Raw genomic sequence first — 5,853 nt, forward strand, 5'->3', positions numbered from 1 at the left:
AAAAATGTTAAAATGTTCAATAAAACGTTTAAATGTTCATTAAAACGTTAAAATGTTCATTAAAACATTAAAATCTTCACTAAAATGTTAAAATCTTCATTTTTAAAAATGTTAAAATGTTCAATAAAATGTTTAAATGTTCATTAAAACTGGAAATAAGCATTCTATGGAAAACTATAGGCCAATAGCAATTATTCCACAATTTTCAAAAATACTCGAGAAATTATTTGTGAACCAGCTAGACGTATATATTACTAAAAATAAATTATTAAGTGACAGTCAATATGGATTTAGAAAAAACAGAACCTGTCATGGTTTTTGCTGAATCTAACTGTGTTGTGCTGAGTCTTCTGTGTGCAGGTGGGTGTGTCTGGAGAGCAGCTGAGAGCAGCTGCTACCTATCTGTTCATCAGTGGTCAGGGGATTTAAGGAGCGTTGGGACAACTCATCAGTACCGGATGATACTCAGCATTGGGTAGAACTTTGCCAGCACCTAGCTCATGTCTGAAAACTTGTTATTTTGTGGATCTCGCCTTCCTGAGATTATCTGTCCTGTTCTCCTCTGACCTCCTCAGGAAACTTCTCCTCCACCAACCAAGCCTCCATCAGCTGCAAGAAGACTCACCGGATTCCATCCCTGTCTGCCAGTCCCGTCGCTCACCCCTGACCGCCTGCTCTCCAATCCCCACCTGCCATCTCGGACACCTCCAACTCTATTACTCAGCTCCCAGCTTCAACCGGACTCTCGCTCTACCAGTTCAGCCAGCCGTGACTTGCCCACCCCTCTCAGCCTTACCAACAACCAGGAAACTGTAAGCTACAAACTCATTTCTTTCACGGTCAAACCTGCATATACTCACTCCAGTCTCTGTTCTAGAACCCCACCGGAACCATCGGTTCTCAGACCATCATCTCCTTCGTACATTATAATAAACCTTTTTTACTTACCTTTGTCTCCGTGCATGATTCTGCATGTCGTGGGTCAAAAAGCTGCAGCCCAGCATGACAGAACCACTACCTATGCGATAATGCAGATGGTAGAAGAAATAGCCCAAGCAAGTGAAAGTGAATAACTCTCTATTAGCATATTTGTTGATTTAAAGAAGGCTTTTGACACCATTGACTGTGGTCAATGAAAAAGATGGAAAATTATGGGCTACGAGGAATAGCGAAGTCCTGGATAGAGAGTTACTTACAAGACAGACAACAGTATGTACAAATTAAAGAGATAAAATCTGGATTTAGAGAAATAAGTTGTGGAGTTCCGTAAGGTTCAGTAATAGGTCCTATATTATATACTTTATATATAAATGACATATGTAACGTGACAGATTTTTTCAAATTTATAATGTTTGCAGATGATACGAATTTAGTTTGTTCAGGTAAAGATATAAAAGAACTTTTAAAGAAGTCTGAAAAAAAATTAAATATCCTCAAATCTTGGTTTGATGTAAATAAACTATCACTGAATATAAAAAAGACTAAATTTATGATTTTTGGAAATAAGAAGGTAAAAAATGGGGACTTTAAATTAACAATTTCAGATACTGAAATTGAAAGAGTGTCTGAAATAAAATTTCTTGGTGTTGTGATTGACTCTAACTTATCCTGGAAGCATCAATTTAAATTACATAAAAGGAAAAATTGCCAAATCTTATGGTCTATTATATAAGCTGAAGGACATACTAAACCATAAGGCCTTACGTCTAATATACTGTTCACTACTACAACCATACATGGCATATTGTATAGAAATATGGGGTTCAACTTTTAAAACATATATACATGAAATAAAAACTATACAAAAGAAATCTATTCGAGTTATGAACAAGAGCAATTATTATGCTCATACTGACCCGTTGTTTTTAAAATCACAGATTATGAAATTAGAAGATCTATATTATTATAAAATAATGCAATTTATGTTTAGAGTAAAATTAACAGCTCTGCCAAAAAATATACTAATGTTCTTTGCAAAGAGGGAAAGTAAATATGATTTAAGAGGTGTATGTATCTTTGTTCTACAAAAAGCCAAAAAGGGCATGAAAAGGAGATGTATCTCTGTAATGGGAGTAAAATTTTGGAATGAGGCTAAAATAGAATTAAAATTAGCAACTCCTCTTTCAGTTCTTAAAAAACTTATCAGTAAAAATATTTTTGAAGAGTATTAATTTGATGATGATGGATGGATTTGTGTTTTACTTTTATTTGGGTTGTTGGTTCATTGCGGGAAATTAAAAAAATGTTTTGTAAGTAGGTTAGGCAATTATATAAGCTATTGCTTCTGCCTAAACCTATTCAGTCATGATATACCAAATAGACACCATATAAAAAACAAGGCATATGTTAGTGAGAAATGTTATTTGTATCTAATTGTATGACATGTTAATGTACATTATCTTAAGATAACTGTCTGAATAAATTGATCATTCATTCATTCATTCATTCATTAAAACGTAAAAATGTTCATTAAAACATTTAAAAGTTGATTAAAACGTTAAAATCTTCACTTTTAAAAATGTTAAAATGTTCATTAAAACGTTAAAATGTTCATTAAAACGTTAAAATGTTCTTTAAAACGTTTAAATGTTCATTAAAACATTAAAATGTTCATTAAAACGTTAAAATCTTCATTAAAATGTTTAAATGTTCATTTTTAAAAACGTTAAAATGTTCATTAAAATGTTTCAATGTTCATTAAAACGTTAAATTCTTCATTAAAACGTTTAAATGTTTATTTTTAAAAACATTTAAAGGTTCATTAAAACGTTACATTTTTCATTAAAACGTTACATTTTTCATTAAAACGTTTAAATGTTCATTTTTAAAAACGTTTAAAGGTTCATTACAACGTTACAATGTTCATTTTTTGAAACAAGCAGTCTCTATCTGACATCATGTAGAAACAAGCAGTCTCTTTCTGACACCATAAAGAAACAAGCAGTCTCCTTCTGACATCATAAAGAAACAAGCAGTCTCCTTCTGTTATCATGTAGAAACAAGCAGTCTCCTTCTGACATCATAAAGAAACAAGCAGTCTGCCTCTGACATCATAAAGAAACAAGCAGTATCTTACTGGCATCATAAAGAAACAAGCAGTCTCCTTCTGATATTGTGGTTCTTTTTCCTTATCAAAAACAAGAGAGAGAGACAGTTTTGTCCAAACTCAGCGTGGGGCGTTTATTTACACAACTCTTCCATACATTACCAACACTTCATGGGGACAGCGTCCAGCTTCGATCTAAACACCTCGGCTGGAGATCCTTCTGCAATGCCCACGTTCTCCTACACCACGCAGCATCATATACTCTTCAACCCCCACCTCTGAGAAATGATGGGGTGCTACTTCCACCTCCTAATATGGTCAAAAGTAGTAGAGATCAACATGTTTTTGGAGCATGTACTCAGCAGCTGGGCTGCCTGATAAACGGCTGGTATTGATAAGCAACATGTCAACATGCACGTACACAAAACACTGCTTTTAGCTCCTACAGATCCCCCCCATGGGGGTGTCCACCCCCATTAATAAGCTGGCTACATAACATAACACATAAGTGAATGTTAACATAAACCAGTAAATGGGTGTTGAATGGCAAAATGACAAATACACTACAAACTTCAACCAAACTATATAGGTATATATTTAACGACGAAGTAACTGCAAACCAACACTTGGATGAGTACACAAAGTAAATATCAGCTTCAAAACACAATATGGAATGTGACGTCTTTAACCATCACAGTAACACATCAAAATGCATGCGCACACCGTAAGGGGGCGAAAACCTGTCCGCTGTTCTTAACAGGAAAAATTCCCCCTTGACCTCCTGGCCCCAAACAGGACGATCACATAAAGCACAGAGTGAGCATGCAAGTCTAGCCTAAGTATATGGCAGACATTAGGTAACAGTGAGTTAACAAAAGAACACACGTAAGAGAAAACAAACTGATGAAACCTTCCAACAGAGAACAAAAATCATAAGCATGATCGAGCATTAATTACCCTTAGCAATATTGCAACCAGTAACTGTACGTGAATATGCAATCAAAAATACAAACTCATGTGAAATAAATGATTGACGTGGATACGAATGAACGACTAGATGATGTCGCTGTGACTAAACCTATAAAAGTTAAACACAACAGGAGGTGTAATGAATATACTTAATGTAACAACACAACTGCTCAACTGAAATAGAGAACGGAGTCAGAGTCCCAGTTAAAGAGCTGAAAAAAAAGAAATGGAGTGAAGAAAACACAAAAGTCAGGTGCAGTTTTATTGATGACTGCTGCAGGGGTCTTGTCGCTGGAAGAGGACTTTGAGGCCGATTCCTTAGTCGAGTGCATGTAACCACAACAGCAACATCTCTGATGAGACGCAAAGATTACTCCGCCGTTGTCCCATCAGCCGTCCCGTTCTCCAGGCACATTGGGTGTCGTGCTGAGTCCATTGCGGCCATTTCCATTTGCACATATTGAGACGACGCAGCAAGGTTCATTTGGGCAGCCAGAGTTCGCTCCCACAGTCTCCTCACAACAGGTAGGATGCAACATGCCAATAGAGAAATCAGAATTAGTACTACTACTGCCCTAATTCCTGCTTTTACCAAAATAGCTCCCCACTGACCCAATTTGAGGGCTAAGGAGTCTAAGGACCAGCTTTCCCTGCCTGCATTCTCCCTCAGCTCTATCTTTAAATCTTTCAATTTCCTCATTCCTTCAGCAAATGCACCATCAGGGGCCATATTACTTGGAATGTAGGTGCAACATTCTTGCCCACTGGAGTTCAGAAACTTACAGAGTCCACCTTTCTCGGCCAGCAACCAGTCCAAAGCCTGGTCGTGCTGCAAAGTCATTTTGACGGTGGCATGAAGTTGTTCACCCAAAAGGCCAAGGTTATTTACTGTGTAATTTAAGATTCTTTGCTGATTAAAATAAACATAGTTGATCCATTTCACATTCTTATTTATTGTTATCCAAGGAAGAATTGACTCTAAACCAGCTATTACCTCATCTCTGGCTTGAAATTCTATGGGAATTCCTGTTGGCAGTCCTATGGCGTTTAAATGCACTTTATGATCAAACACATCATACCTCTTTGTCCTACGTCTATTGGTAGTCTACAACTGAAGTAATTCACTCACACCTTCATGCAAGATAGTCACTGGAACTTTCATACGTACTAGCGTACACAACCCAACCCAAAAACTTGGCAAAACATTCATTAGAACATCACCACCACACATCCAGTAGCTGTCGGCCACTGGAATGTCTTGCTCACCTATGAGATCCAGAGTGGGAATCGTCATCGATATGTCATCACAATCCTGACTAAGAGTTACAGGGTTTTCATACCAAACGGGTGTCAATGAGAAGTGGTGTCACATTTGCATGCGGGAACCAGGATAATACCCAAGTGACGTTACAGTTGACAGATGTATTACCTACGTCCACTCCTCCATCGTCAGCGAAACCTCCACTTGCAAAACATTCATAATCAGCACTATAATCAATTTTGTAGTCCATTTGAGGACCATTTTGGTCTGTTTGGATCGCGAATTCAGCACATTCCTCTAGGATGTTATATTCTGCATATTTTTCAACATATTTGTACTTATCTCGTGTACCATGGAGCAATCTGCATTGGAATCCACACAATGGCATCTTAAGAAGAGGTGGAATCTTTTTATTTATCTCTATTTCCTTTCTGGTCTTACATGTGCGTCGTTGTGTAATGGCACATTCATTAGAAGTATACTTTTCCGGAACAACCTCAGGTAACATTCCGGGTGCTTGAGCGCACACTATGCAGTCATTAGGAGTCATTTCTCTTGTCGTATACAAAGCCCATTT

At 37.1% G+C, this 5,853-nt stretch overlaps 1 long non-coding RNA gene across 1 annotated transcript; it reads left to right on the forward strand.

Annotated features, from left to right (window-relative positions):
• Positions 1-320: 320 nt before the first annotated feature.
• LOC139071604 (uncharacterized) lies at positions 321-948 on the forward strand. The gene is made up of 2 exons (XR_011521451.1): positions 321-812; positions 878-948. It is a non-coding gene; the product is annotated as an uncharacterized lncRNA (long non-coding RNA).
• The last annotated feature ends 4,905 nt before the right edge of the window (positions 949-5,853 follow it).

This window comes from Nothobranchius furzeri, chromosome 9 (assembly GCF_043380555.1).
Source record: "Nothobranchius furzeri strain GRZ-AD chromosome 9, NfurGRZ-RIMD1, whole genome shotgun sequence".
Lineage (NCBI taxonomy): Eukaryota > Metazoa > Chordata > Actinopteri > Cyprinodontiformes > Nothobranchiidae > Nothobranchius > Nothobranchius furzeri.